The sequence below is a fragment of the Pseudopipra pipra genome, chromosome 3 (genome assembly GCF_036250125.1).
Source record: "Pseudopipra pipra isolate bDixPip1 chromosome 3, bDixPip1.hap1, whole genome shotgun sequence".
NCBI classification, from domain to species: domain Eukaryota; kingdom Metazoa; phylum Chordata; class Aves; order Passeriformes; family Pipridae; genus Pseudopipra; species Pseudopipra pipra.
The window spans coordinates 94,896,723-94,922,472 of record NC_087551.1 but is presented as its reverse complement, the minus strand read 5'-3'; positions in this window follow the sequence as shown (position 1 = coordinate 94,922,472).

The window sequence follows — 25,750 nt, the reverse complement described above, 5'->3', positions numbered from 1 at the left end:
TTTTAAATAATCATTAAAATTAGTTCTATTCTAATAAAGCAAACTATATTTCTTTTTCATACTGTATGAGCCTAAAATTTTGTAAAAATATAGGATGCAAATATATGCAAAGTATATATAACGTGCTACTGACTTCAAAGACAAATGGAAAGAGCAATGAATCACTGGCTGACAATGGCTATATTGTCTTAACACACAGTGTTTAAAAACCTGAAATTGTTCCGAACGGGATTATATAACATCATAAAAAGCTTGTACTCCAATTCAATTACAACTGTACTCAAAATAACTTCATGTTACTGCAATAATACTAATAATCTGCTTTGTAACTCGCATGAAGGACTCAATCTCTGTTTATTATTGTCCTTTATCCCTAAGCCTGGTCTGTATTTCTGAGCATGTCCCAAACAAGTGTATATTGAGGAGATCTAAGGCCGAAGGTACTGCAGGTGCCTAAAATAGGTTCCCTTTCTTCAGGAAAAGTTATGCATTTTTCATTCCAAGATACCCCATTTAAATGACATTCACCACCAGTATGTTAATTTTTTGCTAGAAAAAAATGTATATCTGAGCACTAGAAGGAATTTTTTGTGATTTTCTTGTGATGTACATGGTGGTAGCAAACTAATGATTGGGTAGACAATGACACGAGGGCATGGGACAGTACCTTTTCATCCTGGTCTAGCTTTCTGACTGATCACTGGGAAGTCATGCTCCTCGGTAAGCTTCATTTTCAAAATCTGCAATATATTAATAACTATTTTGTTAAGCAGTCATTCAGATAACGTGATTGATTTAAAGAATAAAATATGTCAAGTGTTTATTTAGTTTGTCAGAAGAACAGAAAACACCCATTACTTTCTCCACAGTCTCATCCTGGAGTAATTTATTATTTACAGGGCATTATTATTTGAATATAGCAATTGTTGAAGGAAAATGAGAAGAAATATTGTTATATTTTCGAACTGCTGTTTTCCAGAAAGCTTTGCTACAGGGTATTTTTCATTTATACAGAGGACATACTTTATTGATTAAAATATGTTTAAAAATATATTACATTGGATTTATACAATGACAAAATTAAGCATGATTATTTAATAGAATTACTCCTCTTCCTGAATGTTAGGAATGATTACAAAGCTGTAACGTAAACAGCAAACCCTTGGCTATACTTGAGTATAAAAACCTATAGCACCAGTGGAAGCCTAAGCCCATTGAAGATTGGGCTTTCTGAAGACTTCCCCCCTCATCCTCAGAGTCTGCTGCTGCAGGCAGCTGTGTATTTACTGTTTTTCAGTCTATGCTGTCCTGCACAGCACTGTGTTCCATGAAGGAACACAACTTTGTATGCAAAGCTCCATGAATTTACGTAGCCTAAGAAAACATCCGCCATCAGTTCACTGTCCCAGTTCTCTTGCATCCACAAGTCATTTAGTGGATGCAGTTCTAAGAAGGTAGAAATTGTCCCACACTTTCCACTCAGCTTGTGGAATACACTGATTGTACTTTTCATTACCATACCAGACGATAAACTGTGCATACTTCAGTTCTTTGAGAACCTATTTCAGCCCTCAGTTTCTGTAGATATTGTACTCTATTTAGCATAATAGAAAAGGACAGATGTATTTAAAAAATCTGGTTATTTCACAATAGAAATGGGTCATAAAAGTAAGCTTTTTATGATGGGTGTATTTTATGATGTGATAGGCAGTCATAAAATATGCTTTTATGAATATGAATATGAATATAAATTATTTAAATTCAACAAAATTAAAATATGAATTTATAACTGAAGTGCTGATCCTACTTCTTTTAGACAAATTATGCCTAGGAAAATATGCTATTAGTAAATGAATGTTCTAGATTGTTTGCACAAATTTTGTCATTGCCTGGACCACATTTTCATTCAGAATTCTTCTAATTGGGCCATATTACTTACTGGTAGCCATTGTTCTAATTGTAAATGGGTAGGAATGCAATCAGATATTATCCTATAAATAAATGCAGCAATTACTTAAATGTAAAGTGAAATTAGGAAAAAAATTAAGTGCATTCTTAACTACCTTTTATGCTGTCTTATTAAGGGAAATAAGAAATAACATCCTTGCATCAGCTCCTCAGCTTTCTGTAAACATTTCCTTGTGGTTGATGTGGAATCTATAACAGACGTACTATTTTGGTACAAACTATCTTCTTGATGGGTAACATACAGGGCAGGTGTTAGGTTGATTTTGGTCTTGAGGATACAATCATATCGGATATGCCTATGGTGGCTGAAGTTCATTAGGCTGCCTCAGTAAATCAAGCAAAGCAAGTTAAACTCAAAGACCTGGAAGGACTGTGCAAGACTTATATTTGGGTGGAAAAACCAAAGGCAGTAAAAGGCTGAAATCAAGGTGGACTGGGGACAAGATGATGTTGAAAAACAGAGAAGAAGCTAAAAGAGACTGAGTTGTACGTAAACAGCTGGTTGGTTAGCATACTTTCACCCGACTGAGCCCTGCGCTTGATCGCTGCATCACATAAAGCATTCCTCATCCCACTGGCAGAGGAATAAGCATGAAAAGTTGTTCAATCAAGAAAGGTCATTCTCACCTTCCAGGAACACATTCTGCTAAATCGCAAGGGGTAGTGACTGGTACTAAATGAAACCTCTCTAACAGTTTTAAGACATTTTGTGATTTGTCAAATATAACAATTTTCAAATGACTGCATTTTACGTTTAATAAATCTGAAATACTCCAAATAATTATTGCTATATATGCAACAGTATTCTGGGGTGAAAAAAAGGAAAAAGGTAAAAATAGTATTCAATTTGCAAGGCATAAAATAATCTTCTGAATTCGTGCATATGCACACTTGTACACAGATTCTGTTGGGTTCACAGAGTATTACGGATCCTTACCTGACAAGCAAATATTCATGTGTTCATTCTAAGTACTTTGGAAAATAAAATTTCATTTTGCCAGAAACAAATGACACTTGTCATAGGTTTAAAAACCAAGGCAGAATTTTTTTCTTTTCCCTGCAGCGCTGTAAAAGAAAGTTGTTGAATGAGGGAATGGGAAGGTGTTTGCCTAGGATAATTGACACATAAAGGAACTAACCAGCAGATCCACATGCCAAGCCGATGGCCCTCCGAAGACTGTGGGGAGGGGTGATGAGTTGTTTTTTTATTCTCCTCAGAAATGGGAGGCACTTCACTTTTGCCCTAATTCGGGCAAGGTGTGTGGGGTTCGAGGTTCACTTTATTTTCAGCCTGGTAATCTGGCTGTTTTCTGACCCTGGTTTGCCTCCGTTTTCCTGTGCCCTGTTCTGCCCCCAGCCCAGACCTGCTTGGACTTCATCAGAGAGGCTTGACCCACCTGCAGAGGAACCTTTTTGGGAGGAGGCCATCCTTTCTCTCCTGTGCTCCCATGTTAGCGGTGGTGTGTGTCCATCAATGAAACGGGGGAAATCCTGGCCACAGCCAGCCGCAGATAGCGTGACTTTCGTGGGAAGAGCCCCTTTTTCCCATTTTCCCCTTCCCCTTCTCAGTGTGGGGGGGAAGATCCTCGGCTTCTCCCGCAAACCGGGCCCCCACACAGCGACCGCCAAAGCCCAACAGCGCCCCCTGCTGTCCATCACCGAGCAACTGCAGGCTCTGCACCTCCAGTGATCCAACAGTGCCCCCTGCTGATCGTGGTTAGAACTGCACCAAAAGGCAGAAAGTACTGAACTGTTTCCTTTTTGAAGGTTTTTTTTTGATTACAGGATTATTGTTTGGTTGGTTTTGTGTTCTTTTGCCAATAGACATATATCTTTTAATAAAGGGTTGTTATTTTTTCTTTCTCCATACTTCCTCAATTGGAGCCTCTGAATTTTGGATTTGCAGTTACTTAGAGGGAGGAGTTTGGTCTTCCTCATAACTCATCCTCCTTAGCAAAACACTTCAGTCTCATTAAACTGAGACACACTCTAGTGATAGGTGCTCTCAAAACATGATGAAAAAGGTCCTGCAACTGTAACTGTCATGATGAAGTTAGGGTGGGGTAGCTGAAGGACCAGGCCATACCACTCAGTGACATAAATCTAACTTTATTGGATACAGTGGGTGGATAGCAATTTCTAGTCAAAGATTTATGTTCTAAAACACAAACACAGTTCTGCAGGCTGCTGTACAGCTGTGGATGTGCTTGCACTGTTTATTCATTTATTGCTTTTTAACTTTGATTGCCAATGTAAAAAGTCAATGGCCTTACTAATCCAAAGCAGCCCCAAATCAACCTCTTTGATCTTCATATCTGAAGCCAGTGTTTTCACCTGGGTTGCTATCCTCTTCTGGCCGTCTACCCCAAATAAGTTACAAACATGTAAAGTTAAAAGTGCCTCTTCTCATTGTCTCCTTCCTTAGTGTTACAGCACTAATTATAGTTGGGCAGATGCAGTCCTGATAATTTGGGCAAATCTTCCATATAACCTGTTCTGCTCTCTTATTCCAGCATCAGATAATGTTGGGCAGATATAGTCCAGGCCTTGTTTATTCTGAGCCGTGCTTTTGAGTAGGTGTCACTTCATGACACCAAAAGCCGGACGTTTTAGGGTTGACTACTCATGGCAGAAGTGGCCCCTAGAATTCCAGAACTCCGGGAGAACTGAAGTAACCCTAAGCCCTAGATGAGCTGCTGTACAACAATACCTGTTTATGATTGAACTTCAGCAGGTTAGAACTTCCTTATTATCTCCTGTATTTCAGTACCTGTGCAAGGATGATCAAGATTCAGAGAGAAATCAACATATTTCCAAGAGGATGAGTTGATTTAGAATTGTAGATTAGCACAGAAGGTTTTTCCAGTTTAGCTCAAAAGCATAAACGGAAAAGGTGAGGGGCCAGTATTCCCTCCTTCCAAAGAGTGATTTGACTCCATCATCCATTATTGAGTCCATCGTCAGCAAATTTGCTGATGACACCAAATTGGGAGGGAGTGTCAACCTGCTGGAAGGCAGGAGGGCTCTGCAGAGGGACCTGGATAGACTTGAGAGATGGGCTGATTCCAATGGGATGAAGTTCAATAAAGCCAAGTGCCGGGTCCTGCACTTGGGCCACAACAACCCCATGCAGCGCTACAGGCTGGGCGCAGAGTGGCTGGAAAGCAGCCAGGCAGAGAGGGACCTGGGGGTACTAATTGACAGGAAGCTCAACATGAGCCAGCAGTGTGCCCAGGTGGCCAAGAAGGCTAATGGGATCTTGTCCTGTATCAAAAATAGTGTGGCCAGCAGGAGCAGGGAAGTGATCCTTCCCCTGTACTCTGCGTTGGTGAGGCCACACCTTGAGTATTGTGTTCAGTTCTGGGCCCCTCAGTTCAGAAAGGATATTGAGGTGCTGGAGCGGGTCCAGAGAAAAGTAACAAGGCTGGTGAAGGGACTGGAGCATAAGTCCTATGGGGAGAGGCTGAGGGAGCTGGGGTTGTTTAGCCTGGAGAAGAGGAGGCTCAGAGGTGACCTCATCACCGTCTATAACTACCTGAAGGGAAGTTCTAGCCAGGTGGGGGTTGGTCTCTTCTCTCAGGCACTCAGCAATAGGACAAGGGGGCACGGGCTTAAGCTCCGTCAGGGGAAATTTAAGTTGGATATCAGGAGAAAACTCTTTACAGAGAGAGTAATTAGCCATTGGAATGGGCTGCCCAGAGAAGTGGTGGATTCACCATCCCTGGAGATTTTTAAACGCAGATTGGACGTGGCACTGAGTGCCATGATCTAGTAAATGGACTGGATTTGGACCAAGGGTTGGACTCGATGATCTCGGAGGTCTTTTCCAACCCAGTCGATTCTATGATTCTATGATTCTATGACTAAAATATAAATAAAAAAGAGTTTGACTTTAATTCTCTTCTTAATTCAATGTGTGTCATATCTGATCTAGTCTTTTGCATAGGAGCCTTTGCATGCCCATCCTAGAGCTTAGATCACTCACTACTTAACCAAAATCAGTTTACATTTGATTTGCTTTTTTTGGATAATTGATAATTTCACCTTGACTGAAGAATAATTCTTCATCTCTGTTCAAGATTGGTACAGTGTCAAAATATTTTGTAGTCAAGTGAGTAAAGAAGTCACCTGAGAAGCAAGGAATATATCTTTCATCTTCCTAAAGCTAGAATTGGAATTCAGCACTGGCTTGCTACTCCGTAGGTAAGTCAAGTCTTTGGGCTAATTGTAAAATGTTGTTCCAGCAGATCCTCCTACAGCTATTGTGGCTTGAAAGCATTAAAACATTGTGATGATAGACTACTTTAGGGGTATGATCATGTAATTTTTCTGAATCACTCTTCATAGTCATTAATCATTATTTATCACTTCATCCTTCTCATATGTCATACAAGAAGTATCTAAATTATGTTCTCTGAATCACATTCCTGGGGCCAGGTAGCTAGTTTTTTAGACACTTTGGTCTCTATATTGGAAACGTCTAAGTGGAGTTTCCATATCTCATGTAGATACTTAAGTCAAACATTTAGTCATAAACGACAGCCCTAAGAATTCAACTAGGTATTTACTTAAATATGAAAGCTCCTATGAAAGATGTTTAGCAACAATCTGAGTATTCAAGCTTCTGAAGACTTGTATATTGGAAACAAAATCAATTGCAAAAATTGTTACTTAATATTTCACAAAGGCTTTCTAGCACCTACTTCAAAGGCTTAAGTCCTTTAAGTCGTACTTATTTGCAAATCTATTTAATTTTGTGAATTACTGTAGACATCCATCATAGCCCTAGGCAACTTTACAATAAATTGCAAGCCGTATTAACAGTCTCCAGGAATTAAACATATTCCAATAATTTGCTCAAACTGACCCTCCAAAAACTAATGACAAACACAGAGTGTACAGTCATGCATTTACCATTTTTACCAGACAATAATGGCATAGACTGATGAATATACTACTAGCGTTTCATTTCTCTAGGAAACCACTGCTACAAATGCTCACTTGTGTACACGGAGCTTTGAAGTTCACAGAATCTTTTGAGCATGTAATTGGTAGAGTTCAGTGATTCACAGCTTTCTAACTCATTTGGTATTCTGGCAAGCTATTAGCCAGCTGCTGTTCACTGAAGCAGATGTTATGAGCCATGCATAAAATTGTCAAGGTTACAGTTAGTACAAAGAAAGCTCTATCCCTCTCTTGTCAGGATTTGTAACAAAACTTCTACTGACGTCATCAGAAAAATCAGCTTCAGAAATGGAGTGTTACTCAACCTTATCCCCCATTATTTTGTATTCTTTCTTCTTTCGTCTTTTCCTCATGGCTACCTTTCTTCAATCTTATCATCTTAATGCAGTTTGTATATGCTTTGCCAGCTCTTACCTTCTAGTTGTCTTTCACTCTGATTACTGCACTTGAAAACATCCTTCAGTTAGTATTTTTCAACTCTTCATCTGTGTTTCCTTTACCTTCTCTGATATAAAACTGAATAAACAGTAGGACCCACTTTTTTCTGTCTTCAACAGTGATCATTGTGGATATTTCAAAAGCAATAATAGAATAAACCACTAGTTTAGAATAATGGATCTGTTGAAGCCCAGGTATTGCTACCTGCTTGGGGCAGAAAATAGGGTTTGTCTTTAGTAGTTTCTGTTCATTGTAAATCCCAGTGTGTGACTGTATATTTCCAATGTGACTGGTTAGAGTATGATTGGGATGGAAAAACATGCAGTATTATTTCACTAAAAACTGAGATGATTACTCCAATATTTGTCTAATACTTACTATAAAAACATATTTAAATATGACAATATATGAGATGATAGCAAGAGCTGAGTTTTAACATTAGAATTGGAACATTAAAAATTTAAATCAACCATATTTTACCTGGATTCTTTTCTTTCAGCTTCAGTTATTATTCTTTCTATATTCTTACAGTTTAACAATACAGTAGTACAATATGAATTTGAATGATAAGTGAATTTAAGTGAAAAAAGATGTATTTTCTGTATCTAGGCTTGCCTATACATGGATTTGTATGATCTACAACTACTTACATAGTTGCTGCCTAAAGACTGAAAACAATTACCCCTAAAACCACTGCATTGATTCAGCTGAATTAACTAAGGTTTGAATTTACTTCTGCAGTTTATTTTGCATATAGAATATGAATGAATATTGGAGACCTACCATTAGGCTATTAATTACCCTTACAACGCAGTAATTTATTGATATGCTTTCTAATCCTGTATTACTCTTAATCTTCTTATTATTACTATTTACTTATTTTTAATTTTAGGTTATTCAACAAAACCAGGACAGTCCCCTTGCATAAAAAGTCTTGGTGATTTTTTCTTTGTATGCTTGTATTTTCAATAGTCAAGTATGCAGATACCATGATCAGTTCACATACTAATTACATTCAAACATGAGGTATGCTATTCTGATTGCTCTTTTCCATAGGCAATTTAGAAAATCATAAAATGAATATATGCTACTTATAATGTCACAAAATGACCTTCTGCTAGGTTTCTCAGACAGTCACAGTAAAAAAAATGATCTGGCTCTTGAAGTCCTGGAGGAATGAGACACGACCTCTTTGTAACTGATTATTTTGATGCTAAATATGCAAAAGGAAGTTAATCATAATACATTTTATATCAAACCTTGAAGAAGTAATAAATTAGTGTTCATTATCATTACGATAATTTAGTATGAGACTTGATATAAAGTCAGATGTTATTCTGAGATGAAGTAAAGGCAAAACCTCTACGCATAATGAAGATTTGATTTCAAATGTAGAAATCTATATGTAAAATGCTTGGTAGAATAGAAAATGAATGTTTTGTGTTTGGACTGAAATCAAAAGAAGGATCTGTACGTTCAGAGAGCCTGATGGCAGCCACAATTTAGAGAAGGCATTTGAAATAACCAAATTCTAACATATTGTTTTCTTTTGGGTCAGAAACCGTAATGTGTCTTTAATAAAACTTCTTGGAGAACCCTGTAACACAATTGTTGGCAGTAAGCATATATTGAAACTTACATGTAAAGTACCAATAACGAAGCAAAATACAGTATTGGTCTTCCATATTCTGCCACTTGTATTGAAAAATCTCTAAAAATGCATTTTACTAATTGATCTTGCTTTCTACATACTAGATTTAATTAATTAGATTAAATAGTCTATTTTAATTTAAATCCTGTAGATAAATTTTTAGTGGGAGTTAAACATTTAGTTACATAACTTGTTTTTGAAAGCATATGATTGCCAAAGAACTTCTCTGGCAATTGTTATGAATTTTTTATTGTTGTGAATAAGTAATATAAAATATTTATTGAGATAAATTACAGATTGCTATTTCTTTTTAGTAGTCTAAAAGTAAGTCATATAACCAATATTTATTTATTGCTTAAAAGTAGTATGAAAGTAGCGGTAGGACGAAAAATTTCCTCAAGTATTGAATATAATGATTCAAAATAATTAAGATGGAAATAAGCATTATTTTCTGGCTTTTTAAGCCGGAAAATTAATATACTGAGTTATATATGTGCATGGTAAGAGCTAGCCATTTTCATTGCTAAATTCCTTATTCTTTTCTTCCACGGTTAAAGCAGTTGTGCAGGTTGCACCCTCAAAAGTACAGAATTCTAGGATCACAGAATCTTGGACTGGTTTGGGCTAGATCTAGTTTCAACCCCCCTGTCAGGGACCAGGACACTTGTCACTAGACCAAGTTCCTCCAAGCTTCATCCAACCTGGCCTTGAACGCTTCCAGGGATGGGGCATCCACAACTTCTCTGGCCAACCTGTTCCAGTGTCTCACCACACTCATAGTGAAAAATTTCTTCCTTACGTCAATTCTAAATATAGCCTCTTTCAGTTTAAAGACATTCCACCATGTTTGGTCACTTCAGGCCTTGTTTAAAAGCCTTTCTCTGTTTTTCTTACAAGCTTCCTTTTGGACACTGAAAAGCTGACTGGTCAGTAGTACCCAGGGCTCTCCTTTTTACCCTTTTCAAAAACAGATATGATATTCCCTTTTCTGCAGTCATTAGGGTCTTTGCCTGACTGCTGTGACTTTTCAAATATGATGGAGAGAGGGTTAGCAACTATATCAGCTGACTGCATCAGTCTTCTGCCTTCCTTGTCTGGTTTCTTACACACAGTAATCAAGAGCTCTTGTGCTCTGAGAAAGATTTCCTTAGAGAACTGTCAGTTTTGTTCATCTTCTTTGTCCCTCAGGGCAATTTCCCAAGGGGATCCATCTACAAACTCCTCAAAGAACTGTAAGTTCTAAAATTCAGTCTCTTGACTCTACTCTTCCTCTGTCCACGTCTGTTAAGATCGCGAACTCACCAGGACACGATCACTGCAGCCCAAGCTGCCAGCAGTCTTGACATCTCTTGTTAGTTCATCTGTTGGCAAGCAACAGGTCCAGTATGGCTTCTCTTTGCCTGTTCCTGCAAAATCCTGGTTTATAACTACTGATTACAGAGCCCCAGTCATGTGATTCATACCACCAGGTTTCAGTGCCAGGGATTTGATCCTAGTTTTCTAGCTGCACAGTGGCTTCCAGCTTCTCTTGTTTTTTGACACATTCTGCTCCATTCATATAGAGTCATTTCAGTTGGGCTGTTGACTGTGTCACCATTTTAGAGGAATATGGCCTAATTTCTTTGAGGCATTTCACAGGTGTTTTCATGTTGGCTCCTAACACATCAACATTCCCTGGCTCTTTCATTATTCAAAACTGTATTCGCTTCTCCTGGTAAGTCTAGTTTAAAGCTGTCCTTATAAGTCTGGCTGACTTGTTGGTGAAGACTTTCTTGCCTCACCAATACACTAGCAATTCCTACATTTTTGAAGTACAGCACAGTAATAATTCATTATCCTTAATTTCTCTTTATAGCACAATGTTAAAAGGTACTAAATAAGTTTTCCCTACACACTGATAAAAATGAACTTCACAGAACATTTATTCTATTTGCCAGATGGCCAGTTGCATCCATCTATGAAAGGCATGAACTCCTTTATCTGGAAAAGTTTTACTGACTAGTTTTAAATTTCTAGCTTCAACTGTGGTAGTGGTGTTCTTATTGTTTGGTTTTCCATGTTGAACAATAGAGGAAAGATGCACATTCAAGTAAAGGCTATAAAAATTCTATAGGCATTGACAGCTACAGCTTTGAATGGATCAAGTGAAGCTTTTTTTTTTTTTATTAATATGAGTAAGAAAACTCTATGGAAAAAATATACACCATTCAATTGATTTAATTTAGAAATTCAACATATCCTCTTAATATGTATCAATATACTTCTGGCAAGCAGCTCAAGGCTAGAACACAGAGGAGGAGAGCAAGTCTAAGCATGGTCAGCTCCATTCTCTCTCTACTCTGTTCATTAAGTCACTGACATCAGATCTTAATACATTGACAGTAAATAACAAGTGTTTTGGCTGCTACAGGGTATAAAAAGTTATACAATAAAACACAACCACTGCAGAAAATACCTTGTAGCAGATATTAGCAGACAAACTGCAGCTTTTTTTGACTTAATAGCAGAATTAATTTTCTGTCAGTTCTTTGAGTGCTTAGCGAAAAAAAATTTCCTAATTTTAACAAAATATCCTTTTCATAGATTTTCGGTTATTAAGTGTATTTTTGTTAATCTCTGTCATGCACAGTAGTACTATAATTAGGATACTTTACATTACATGGCTGGAATGTTAATCAACAGTATTTCACAAAAAAAGAATCAAGAAGGTTTTCAAGGTTTTTTAGAACATTTCCTTTGATTTTTATTTTCATTTTTTGCACATAAAAAGTGAATCCCATTAGATGAAGTATTCATAACCATTGAAAAGAGTATTCAATCAGTTGAATTATTTTTAATGTAAATTAATGTATATATTCATTCTCTATTTGAATGGAAAGCAATTTTATCTTGACTGAACACTAATGTAGATGTTAAAATAAGTATTTTATTTTCAGGTATTTCAACATGAATACAAATGTAGGTTTATTCAGTACACAAGTTAAGGCTAATGCTTTATACTTTCAATACAAAGCTTCTAATGCCCTCACACATAAGCTCTTCATCTTCAACAGTGCTGATTATTTTTGTTCCATATTTATCTCAAAGTCTTGAAATTGCCATATACTCTGCTAGATGATAAAAAAAATATCAAGGTGGTGATATCTTTCTACTCTTATCCTTTCTTTCACTTTATTTTCCTTATACATTTCCATGTCATTTTTGTGCTTTTATATTGCTATATTACTATATATAATAACCAAAATGGCTACATACTTCTTTTCCATTGCAACTGAATTGTTCTAAAATAAATCATATACATATAAACACCGGTCATTCAGTGTCATTTCAATCTAACTCGCCCCAAGGGATCTATTAACAAGAACCTGAGTTACCCTCACCTTCAGGGGCAGGTTGTAACAGTAGTGATAAAAATAGTTTAAAAAGCAAAACAAAAGTAGGAGGAGAAAATACAAAATAAGACAAGTGAGGCAAATACAATCACTCACCATCTCCCATAGATAGGCTGACACCCAGCCAGTTTCCATGTGAAAGATAGCTAAGCTCCCTAAACAAGTTCTCCTGGATTTTACTACTAACAATGACGATATATGGCATGGAATATGGGTCATCTGTATAGTTCTGTTCCCTACCAACCTCTTGCACATCAACCAGTCTATTCACTGGTTGAGCAGAGTGACAAATGGCCTGTGTAAACACTGTTCAGCAAGAGCTAAAACATTGCTCGGTTATAAGCATTTTCTTGGTGAAAAATCTAAAACATGTAAGCTGTTATTTAGAAAATTTAATCCACCCCAGCCAAATCCAGTGCACACAGGTGGGTTATATTCCTTATAAAATGTAAATCCCCTTTCAGTACCAGTAAACTACGACAATTTACATCGAGTATTTTTGCCTGAACAGGACCTGAAAGATTCAAATGTTATGCAATAGGGAAGGGATAGATAACTGCAACTGTTATAAGGTGGTATGAAATCCTCCTGTGACAGCCAGTCTCCCAAAACAAAGCAACATTGCTCTGGCCAATGTAAAAGGTTAATGGCCCAGGGTCTGGATCCCATTCTGCAATTTTAACTCACAGTTGCATAAATGGAGGCACCTGACCTGAGGTTGAAAATATTAATTGGTCTCCTGTTGGAAGGCTTGATATCACAAATAGCTGAACGACATGGAAGTAGGCATCAAAAGTTAAAGCATCCTGGCTGAGCAGCAGGCACTTTCTGTGGATATCTGCAAATGTCCAGCATTTCATGCTTGACAATGTCATTGCTGAGTCTCAACCAGATGGAATTTTTTTGTTGCTTGGGTCCAGATGGGTACTGACACACAGCAGTAAAGGGAGGGAATTTCATGTATGCAAGATGATTGCAGAAACGAAACAGGCCTTCTGTCATTTAGTCGAATATTGTGTTATCGGAATCCTCAGATAAAACAATCCTTTTAAATCCATTTTAATGGCTCTACTCTACATCTATTCTTCAGTCAGGTACTTCTGTGGTATCCTTTCTGAGCACAGATCATGAAGGGAATACAAACATGGAATAGAATTTTGATTTTTATTTCAAGGTAAGGCCTCCTAAAGGTCATTACACAGTGCTTCTTCTGTTTTTCTTTTCCTTGTGTCATGGCTAAACCCCAGCTGGCAGCTAAGCACTACACAGCCACCTGTTCATTCCCCACCCCACAGTGGAATGGGGAGAGAGAAAGAGAAGGTTAAAAGTGAGAAAACTCATGGCTTGAGATAAGAGCAGTTTAATAATTAAAATAAAATGAAACAATAAAGAAGAACAATGAAGCTGATGAAGAGTCTAGAACACGTGTCCTGTGAGGAGCGGCTGAGGGAACTGGGGCTATTTAGTCTGGAGAAGAGGCTCAGGGGACCTCATTAGTCTCTACAACTAACTGAAAGGAGTCTTTTTTGACATGTCTCAAGCGAAAGGATGAGAGGAAATGGCCTTAAGATGTGCCAGGGGAGGTTTAGATTAAGTATTAGGAAAAAAATTCACTGAAAGAGTGATCAGATGTCGCGGGGTATCTGTCGTATCGGTTTGGTTTGGTCAGTAGAGAAAGTAGACACACACACACACAGAGATGAGACAAGGGTGTCTGCTGCCTAAGCGCAGCAGCCTGCTTTATGAGAGCTAATCCACACTTTCCCACACACTTATTGTAAATATATTTTTTACAAAAACACCCAAGAATTAACAGCTGCACCCTGAAACACAGCCAACAGCCCTGTCCTTGCACATTCCATCCTGTTTATCTCCTTTCTAGTCAGCTCCCTGATACTCAAAGTTGCTCTGTCCATGGGAACAGTTAATTAACTTCATTGCTCTCATGGGAACGGCCTAATACCATCTAATATTTTAAGCTCATCAAGCTCTAGGGGCTCGGCAGACCCACCACCTGCCCCCACAGTTAGACATTTGAGTAAGTTACCCAGGGAGACGGTAGAGTCACCATATCTGAAAGCATTCAAGAGATGTCTGGATGTGGCACTTGGGGATATGGTTTAAGGGTGATTATGGTGGTACTGGGTTGACAGTTGGACTAGATGATCTTGAAGATCTCTTCCAACCTTGATGATTCTGTGATTCTGAATTAATAATAAATTGTATGAGAAGAGTAATATCAAAGAAAGAGAAATAAAACCCAAGAGAGACAAGCGATGCAAATAAGAATATATTGTTCACCACCAAGCAACTAATGTCCAGCCAGTTCCAAGCAGTGACACCCTCATCAACCTGCCCCCGGTTCTATTGCTGAACATGATGTCATATGGTATGGAACAAGCCTTTGGTCAGCTGAGGTCATCCATCACAGCCTTGTCTTCTCCCATTAGGCATTCCAGAGGCATTAAGGCTGGAAAACACCTCTAAGATCATCAAATGCAACTGTACACCCAGCACTGCCACATTCACCAATAAACAACGCCCCTAAGCACCATGACTACACTATGGCCTTGTTGATCTCGTACAACTGGCCTCAGCCAATCGATCCAGCCTGTCCAGATCCCTCTGCAGAGCACTCCTTGTACACTCCTAGCCTACTTGCTGGAGGAGTGGTGTGAGAAGCAGAAGCTGTGCAAGCACTGCTCAGCAATAACAAAAACATCCCTAAATTATCAGCAATGTTTCAGCACAATTCCAAACACAGCCCCATACTAGCTACAATGAAGAAAATTAACTCTATTTCAGCTAAAACCAGGACACCTTGAAAGACCTTTAACATTATCCTGTAAAACTTCATTTTTTCTTATCACAACTGTATGGCAGAAGCATTCCGCATCCAACTGATTATGGATTAATTCTCCTTTTCACCTCAGCAGTTTCCAGAACTGGTGAATTCCATAAGAGCAAAGGATTTTGTTTTATTGGTCTAAGTTTAAACTAATATTCACTTTTCCAGCATTGGTCAACTCTGTGCTACAGTGCCTTTATGGACAAAACTCCCAGCCAGCCATAGGCATTTTCTAAAATTCTTAGACTTGTGAGGCTTAATTCAAATTTAGGGCATACATGAGAAAAGAATAACCTACTCTAGGAAACTGAATAAATTTTATAATAACACCTAAAATTGCTTGTTGGTAGTGAAGACCAAGTTGGCTCTGATTTATAATAATTATGCCAAATGACCAAAGTGTACAGTTTTTTTCCTAACTATAAGGTAATCTTACTACAGCACTTAAAATCAGTAGTTGCCTCAAAACAGCTTAAAAAAAATGTTTCTTTTGTGGCTGTTACTTCAGTACTTGAAAACGGTATGTTCTACTATTATTATCTGAGTGGAAGTTACATAAGAGCTACCATAAATTGGTATTGTTGGTTTCACTATTGTGACATCTAGAAACAGCTAAAATGGCCAAATAGAGATTTGGGGTTTGAATGTAGCTACACTGTATAGCAAAATTCTGTTAACCTCCACTTTAGCATAGTGAAGTTAGCAAGAAGAAAGTAGACAGAAGTGACATTGCACTAGGACCACGTACACAGGAATTTCCACATATAAGGAATAATAAATTATGGACAAATTATTCATAACAAAGGCACCCCAAAGGTACTCTCCCTAAAGAAAATTGTCTAGTAGCACTTTCTGCTACCTAATGGAAATTCTCAAATCACTGATAATTGTGTCAAAGTCAGAATTGTTCAATAAAAACCTTTTAGTTTTTAAAAATAATCAGATGACATATCCACATAACAAAGTGAAAGAAGATATTTCATTTCACAATAGACCTGTAGAATATTTAATACTTCTAAAAGCAAACACTTTAAAATCTGCTGGATCATCTTTAACACACCTTTGAAAGAGCTAGACAAGGTGAACTCTGGCCAGAGTTAACTTTCAATAAATCTTTTTAACATTGAAGAAGAAAATTTAAAGAAAATGAAAGACATAAAATACATAAAACAGGTGGAGATTATTTTATGAGGGAGTGGGCACTTGCCATATGAGCATCAATCCTAGGAACAATCCTGTAAAGTTTAATGGAGAGTTTAACTGCTTAAGATAGACCAAAAGTGCTGCAATCAGTGTTAAGCAACATGTCTTTGTGAAAAAAACATACCTCACCCAACTAAATTGATCTGTTTTCTGTGAAATTCCATCATTGTATGCTAAATCTTTTAGATGATTTTTAACTGAAAACTGCACTGTCTGAACAAACTGTTTGCACAGATTCATGTTTCTATCTTCTCTCTCAGGCATATAGCTAGATAAACAAATGGAAAATCTACCCAGGGGTGAATGCACTTCTGATTTGCTGTGTGACCTGAACTAGTTACACCTGTAAGCTATATTATCACCAGACAAATAATTCAAGATAGAAAGTTGTGACATAAAAGAGACATGGTGCATGGTTTAGAAGTTCACCCTCTTTGATAGCAAAGTCTGATAATCAAGCCCCTTCTACATGAATTGACTTGTTCTGCTCCCACGATTAGAATAATCTATAATTGACATTTGCATTGTTCTGGGTATGTCAGAGACTAACATTTTTGCAAATACCACCGGCATTGCCACAAAAAAAGTTTTCTTTTCAAAATCTGTCTGCTTTCCAGTATAAAACGTTCCTATAATTAGCTGACTTTGCGGTTCTGTAACTGAAGAAAAACATAAACTATTAATGTGACAGATGAGTTAGTTACCTTTTAGATAAAACTTCAATAGATAATTCTCTATAAAGAAGGATTGGGGAAATATTACAATAATGTAACTCTCACATGAAGGAAAATTAAGAGAAATTTACTATTTTGTGGTTTGGTGTTTGGTGATACATGCACAAAAAAGATGACTATGCAATATGTCATGTTATTGATAACCATGATTTCCAATTAAAAACAGCCAAGATACATGCTTCCATTTTTAATTTAAATATCTGACAACTGCTGACAACTGAATCAGCAATAGCTTAAGCAAAATATTAATGTTTAAGGAAAATATGTCATCCTTAATGTTATTCACCATATATACATTTACTATATATACAAAGTATATATAATGATTTCTACTACAAAAAAATACTCTTATGCTTCTGAAATTGGCATAAATATCTTAAATCTAAATAAAATTCTGCTCTATTTTCTTCTTCACTGTAATTAAGCACATTCCTTTCCTTCAAGAATATAAAATGTAAAGAAAAATAAGTAGAAGAAGCTAGTTTCCTCAATCACAGCAGTATTTCAATGAGTGACTAGCATTATTCCAAAAAAAGTATAACCTAAAATTTTCGGGGGCAGATGGAGTAATTAATGGCTTTTATTCAACAGCATATGCTAACTTGCTGATGATGTTGCAATTTGCCACATTTTTAAAATTTTGTTTTCTGTTTGGTTGAACCATCAGATTGATGCTTGCTTTCACAGAAAGTAAGACAAACTGTGATGAGTGACATGAAGTCAAAGATGAGAGAAAAAATTCACAAAAATTATTTAATTCATAGTCCCTAAATTTAATCAAAATAAATTTAAAATTATTATTTGTTTAATAGTATATATTTTTATTAAATATCTATTCTTATTAAATATATTCCATAATATGTAAATAAATTATAAAATTATTATTAAAGTTAGTATGGTAGAAAAAAATCAAATTTCACACACATCTCCAGCAATATGAAAAAGGAGGATCTGGATTAGTACAGTCTTAATCAGCCTCCTGGGAGCCATTACTGGGAACATAAAGGACATGAGGACTCATAAACTGTCTGTGAACAGACAGGATGGGTTTACCAAAGGCAAACTATGGATGACCAGCCTAACTGTGAGCTGTGATGAGATAGATGACTGAGATTCAATGGAGAGCAGTGGATGCTTAATATCTTTATTGATGATTTTGATGAAGGGATTGAGTCCACCATTAGCAAATTTGCAGATGACACTAAGTTTGGGGGAAGTGTCGATCAGCTGGAAGACAGGAGGGCTCTGTAGAGGGATCTGGACAAACTGGAGAGTTGGGCTGATTCCAGTGGGATGAGGTTCAACAAGGCCACGTGCTGGGTCCTGCACTTCGGCCACAACAACTCCATGCAGCGCTACAGGCTGGGGGCAGAGTGGCTGGAGAGCAGCCAGGCAGTAAGGGACCTGGGAGTTTGGATTGAAAGGAAGCTGAACATGAGCCAGCAGTGTGCCCAGGTGGCCAAGAGGGCCAATGGCATCCTGGCCTGTATCAGGAACAGTGTGGCAGCAGGACTAGGGAAGAGATTCTTTCCCTGTACTTAGTGCTGGTGAGGCCACACCTGTAGTACTGTGTCCAGTTCTGGGCCCCTCAGTTCAGGAAGGATTTTGAGGTGATGGAGCAGGTCCAGAGAAGAGCAATGAGGCTGGTGAAGGGACTGGAGCACAAGTCCTATGAGGAGAGGCTGAGGGAGCTGGGGTTGTTTAGCTTGGAAAAGAGGGGGCTCAGGGGAGACCTCATCACTCTCTACAACTCCCTGAAAGGAGGTTGTAGCCAGGTGGGGGTTGGTCTCTTCTCTCAGGCAGCTATCAGTAAGACAAGAGGGCGTGGTCTTAAGTTCTGCCAGAGGAGGTTTAGGTTAGATATTAGGAAGAAATTCTTTACAGAGAGGGTAATCAGGCATTGGAATGGGCTGCCCAGGGAAGCGATGGATTCATTGCCCCTGGAGGTTTTTAAGACTGGATGTGGCACTTAGTGCCATGGTCTAGTAACTGTGGTGATAGTGAATCAAGGGTTGGACTTGATGATCTCAGAGGTCTTTTCCAACCTGGCTGATTCTATGATTCTACGTTGTACACTTTGACAGCCAGGCTTTAGATACTGTATACCATAGTATCCTTGTAGTCATCCTGGCTTCACCTGGACTGGATAAGTGGCCCGACAGGTGGATGGAAAAATGGCTGGGCTGTAAGATGCAAAAGGGTATGATTAATGCTTCCAGCTGATGGCTGCTTTCTAGTGGCATTACTCAGGGTTTGCTACTGAGGACATTACAGTTAAATAACTTTGTTGACATAACAGATTGAATACTCGGCAATTAAAACAGGGGAAGCAATTAACATGTTATTCAGAGGAATGTCAACAAGTAGAAGAAGCGGGCTGGCTGAAAGCTCATGAGTGTCAATAAAGAAAATGCAGTCTTTGTTCTGAAATGAAGTAATTCAGTCCAACAGGACAGATTAGGTGCTGTCTGGATAGCAAGGGACTTTAATGAAAAGGATAAGCAGTTCCAAATTGAAGATGAGTCAGCAATATGCAAAGAAGAAAGCCCACCACATGCTCTCTTATGAAGGAAGTACCTGGACAGTTATGGAGAGTGATTCTCTCTCACGATTCAGTATTTTTGAGAATGTATTTGAAGAGCTGTACCTAGTTTGGCCTCCTTATTACCAGAAAGTCCTGGATGAACTGAAATTAATCCACCTGAGTTTGATTGAGATGATTAGGTTTCTGGTGCATGTGCCATGTGAGGAGACACTGAGGAAATTCAGTTTGTTCAGCCTTAGGAAAAAGTAAGCTAAGGAGAGATGTTATTGTTTTCTAGAATTATAAAATGGTATAGAGAAGATGGAGACAGACTTTCTTGAAAGCATATAGTGACAAAACAAGAAGCAACAGGCACAAGGTGCAACACAGGAAATTTTGATTAGATATAAGGAAAAAACATTTAACCATTGGTCAGAGTTTCCTGAAGATGTTGGAGAAATCTACATCCTTGGAGATGCTCAGATCTCGGGATACAGCCCTGAGCAACCTGCATTAGTTGGACTTACTTTGAGCGGGTGGTTTTACTATATGACATATTATGCTTTCTTTATGGAACATTATAGAAATAAATAGAAATGAGTATTTGATTTATTTTTGTGACCCTGTAAAGTAACAGTCAGGATTAAATTGCAAACTAGTTTCACTAAAAACCAATTTCTTTTCAACTCTGGAAATTTTAGACAGTTGAAGGGAAAATGCACAAAATATTTATTTCCTTATTATTAGAAAAAATATAAATAAAGCCTGAGCTGGCAGAATTTTCTATAACTAATTTGTCCTTACAAATTGTTTATTTTTTTAGAAAGCAGTAGTAAAAAATCCAAGGTATAATTTCAATTTTTTAAAAAATCAAGATATTATTTATAAAAAAACCCAGTAAATCATAACATATCAGTAATATATTTCATGTATTTTTGTGGGAATAAGTATTTCAGAACAGACTTTTTTAGAGAAAATTTGAAAATATTTGAAGCAGTTACTAGGAACATATACTTTTATGCAAGATATCACATGAAATGAAAAAAATAGGTCTTACTCTCTATTAATATTTCATTATTGTCCACATCATTTAGGCTTTCTACTTTGCTTTGAAATAGCAGTTTCTGTATACATTTAAGTCTGGAACACTGGGTTGTTACTGATTTTATAAATTCTTACAGTTTTAAATTGCTATGTGATTAAGACTGCTAACACTTTGGACTTTTATTGAACTTAGACATTTATTCATGTAGACTTTGGAAGCAATAAAAATGCCTCGGTAAAAGCTGAGAGAGGTACAACATTCTTTTTATCAACTGGGCCATCTAAAGAGTCATTGCAATAATCTAGAATTCTGAGTTATTGAGATTGTTTGAAAGAAGTAATAGAGTTTATGGTTCAGTTGGGTGTAATTTGTTAATGCAACTCATGTATTGTACATATGAAAAAGGCACAGCTCATCATAACTGTATATTGAATATACTGTTCTGTTTTATTATATATGGTAAATTCATGCAAGTGTGCCAAATTTATGTTGTCCAGTTGTGAAGTAGGGTGGGAACACTGCAAATGGTCGGATACATTAAAAAAAGTAGGTTTTTTCTGGTTGTTGCCATCTGGGATTTATGGTGTTTTATTTCTTTGTCTGCAGTAATTTAATCTTTGGCTGTGGGAGTTGTAATTTCACATTACAATATGCTAATACTTTATGTGTTAATGATAATGGCAGAACTGTAGATCTAGGAGTGCTATATTTACTATCATCCTTCTTATGTTGATCTGGGATTTAAGATCTAGTACCTCAGTGTAGTACAAAATAGCACTGGACAATATATATACAAAAGGTTTTCACTCTGAAATCATTTCCTTGTTCATTGTGGGTGAAACTCTGTTCTACAAAGAGAAAGTATTTTAATGTCTTCTTTACCATGTTAGTCCTAATCAGATTTTATGAACTCTGTTAAACTACTTTGTAAAACAGTGCAATCTGAGTAAGGACTGTGTAAGACTCTTCTCACAAGTTCAATGAAGGTGTTTTACTTTAAAAAAATCCACCTGACAGATTTATTAAAAGGGCTACGATGCTTCTTCAGGGATCAAAATAACACACTTTTACTGGCAAACTTTGGAACATAAGGGAACTTGGCTAAAATTTAAAACAAGCCTTCAATCAACATAAAGTATTTCACAAAGAATTGACTTAGCAAATTCTGACCCATCCAAGTTTAAGTTACCCAAATAACAAGAAGAACAAATTAGAAGAGGAAGCAGTAAAGAAAGAGAAAAGGAGAGAGAGAATTACAGGAATTTATAAGAAACTTTCAGCTGATCTTCATTCAGTTGCAGAGCAATCCCCTGAAGTAATCTAATAAAAGACCAAACCCTTCAGCTTTTTTCTTTTTTCCCTTTTGACATATTTTGCAGATATGCACTTCACTATAATGTTCTTTTGGGACTTACTGTTTCTCAGAAAACATTTATCTGCAAAATTAAAATACTTGCTTTGGATTAGTGTCAATACTCTTCTACTTGATAATGAGAAGATTTGGCTTTTTTTGTTTTGCTTTATTATTTTTACTCTTGTTATATAATAATAGTGTACATCTTCCAGAAGAAGAAAAACCCCACATCGAGTACTCTACTGACCTGTCTTTTAAAATAGAAGTGAGTGCACTGCTTTTCTCTTCCCATATTATTACCATAGTCATGTTCAACTCTTTTTTGGCACTCTATATCCTGCAGCTTGTTCTTCATATCACGTTTCTTCCAAGTTAAACCTTTAAAAGAAAATTCCTTAGGTAAAGATGTAAGATGCTGTGGTTAGAATGTATTGCAGACATAGCCAAAATAGATTTTTTCAGTTGATGGCCAAAGATCAAGTAAAACCAAAATCCCTCTGATTGAGAATTTTTTCTATCCTAATTTTCACCTTTGTTTTCTCTCTCATTTGTTTCATCAACTACTTTCCACTGCTTCTTTGATAATTTCAGTCTCTTGGTTCCCTCTGGATGACTTTTTAATTTCCTCATGTCTTTCTTGTGAGACAATTAGAATACAAATTTCTCTGGGTTCTTCACTTATTGCTTGGAGACACATTAGTATATTTTACTACACCTTATGTAAACGTGTAATATCGTATAATGTATATTTATATTTGCTATTGTATCTCAAGTGGAGAACAATTCTGCCTTTAAGTCTGGACTCACAGTTCACTCATGTTAAAGGTTAGGCTCCCACTGGACTTCTTTAATGTTTGTATCAGGGCTGGGGTAGTTAATGATAATCTATTAGCACAACAGTATAAAAATTATTCCATAGTCAAAAGCTGAACTTTACCCATTCCCATTGAAGGGCAGATAAGAGTTTTAATGAAGTTATGGACTAATCAAGTGTTAATTGAAGGTACATCAGCAAGTAGTTTCTAAAGAAGTGAAGAATCTATTATTATACTTAAAAATGAATAAGCACGAGCAAAAAGTATGTATATTAGTGGGTCCATAGACCTGCTCACTTTAGTTAAACATACAACTGTTTACTTTTTTTCAAACTCCTGTCATTTCTGAGAGTTTCTGTGGCCTCTACCTTTAAGATTTCAGTATTCTTTTGAAATTAGCCACCCCTGAAGTTAACAATACATTGAGGCTTACAGTTCAGATGTATAGCCTATGAAAACTAATTCAGATCCCTCAATGAAACATGTCCATATGAGTTGTCATTTTCAAACAATACCTTTTGATCTTTGATCACTTTGCCACTGAGATTTCCTGCACAACTATCTGTTCTGTAAACTTTCAGAGTTTCAGAAGAATATTGCCACTTCTTCTGTATCCATAATTAAAAGAAGAAAAGGCTTCTCTCATTTAACAGATCTTAGTGGGTGGAGCCATGACTCAGAGGCAGCTCTGACTCAGCATACTGTGTGTCAGCAGGGACTGTGCGCACCCCTGCCCATGGGAAAATTCATTCCCAGGGAACATGAGCAGCCAGGGTGTGGTGAGGCAGTTCATGCAGGCAGGGTGTGAATACCCTACCTGCTCCAGTGCTCAATTGGAGCAAGCTCAGGTAAGCTCAAGAAAGGGAGATAGACTGTTGTAACGAAGTTCTGGCCTCCCTGAACCGCAGCAGCCAGCAGAAACAATTCAAAATCAAAGGCAACCTCTATCCATTTCCCAGCAAGAAGATGATAGCAGGCTGGAGGATGAACAGATCGAGAGCGGCCCTGCTGAGAAGGACTTGGCAGTGTTGGTGAATGAGAGGCTGGACATGAGCTGGCAATGTGCACTTGCAGATCAGAAAGCCATTTGTGTCCTGGACTTCATCAAAAGCAGCGTGGCCAGCAGATTGAGGGAGATGATTCTGCCCCTCTGTTCCACTCTGCTGATACCCCACCTGGAGCACTGCATCCAGCTCTGGGGTCCCCAGAACAGGAAGGACATTGACCCTTCTGGAGCAAGTCCAGAGAAGGCCACCAAGATTATTAGAGGGATGGAACACCTCTCCTATGAGGAAAGGCTGAGAGAACTGGGATTGTTCAGCCTGCAGAAGAGAAGGCTTTGAGTGATCTAGAAATCTTCCAGTCCTTAAGGGAGCCCACAAGAAAGATGGAGCAAGTCTGTTTACAAAAGCATGTAGAGACAGGACAAGGGGCAGTGGCTCTAAACTGAAAGAGAGTAGGTTTATATTAGGTATGAGAGAGAAATTCTTAGTCTAGTGAAAGGTGTCCCAGCCTACAGAAGACGGGTTGGAACTAGATGATCTTTAAGGTCCCTTTCAACCCAAAGCATTCTATGACTCTATGTTCAAATTCCTGAGTTTGCTCACACAGAGAATTTACCAGCAAGACATCATCTACATCCTACTCACTCTCTGTTTATCTTTGTGCAACAGTGTCATATTATCCTTTTCCACATCAGAAAATAGAATTTACAGAGATTTTAATATAATATTTTTATAATTTTTAAAATTTTAAATTTTATAAATTATGAAATTTTATTATATTTCATAAACAAGATTAACAGATGCTTTCAAGTGCTATATCTGAATTTATTGAATAATCTATTGAATGACGTTATTGTCCCCAATTTCTAGTTACTGTTTTAATCTGAAAAGCCTTGTCCTTTATGAAGAAAAATGCATATTTGACATTACATCATGTTTGCATTTAAATATTTATAACTGAACTTGGTTTTGGGGTTCAGTTCAGGATATATCTGCTGGTGGTGTATGTGATACCTGTAATCTCTTGTTTCTCAGTATGATTTAGTACTAACAGATTTATTCAGCACTTTTACTTAATTATACTTGAGCTGTCTTAGTCTTGACTGATTGTTTGGGTGATATTAATATATGAACAGTCAAAAATTTTTATGAAGATAAATCCCACTAAGCCTGACATTTTATTAACTAGTTCTAGAAATGTGTTGGATATTGCTGCTTCTCTGACAAAGCTAATTAACTTTGATAAATAATTCTGTACTTACATCTTTGAATGTAAACACTTTAGGCATTATCATACATTACTTTGAATTTATAGTTTGATCAGCATTTACAATTGCTAACAAGTTTTATTTGTATTTTCTGCTTATATCATCATGCTGAGTTCCATGATCAATAGGAGCCTACAAGGCATTAAAAGCTGCTTTTATTTTCCTAGATGCTAATTATAATTTTCCCAGCCCGTGTTTTTCTGAAGTTATTCTCAATATATCATGTTGCTTTCAGATTTTCACTAACTGCAATTTTTTATCCTCTCATTTCACTTACTGGTTCTGCCCCTTGATTACCTGCAAAATTGTACACTGGAGATATTGTGGGGGAGGTTACCTGTAAGGCCTTTAAAAGATGTTGTCTCAAGTTACTTTTCTGACTTACTTCTATTTATGTCTCTAATTATTTCCTGTTTGAAGAAATTGCCAACTTCATGATTTGTTTTCAAGTTCATATGCATTTGATTCTGAATTGAACTGGATTAGGTTCATGACCTGTGTTTGTGAAATTAGATTGTTATTTATATCCAGAGAACTTAAT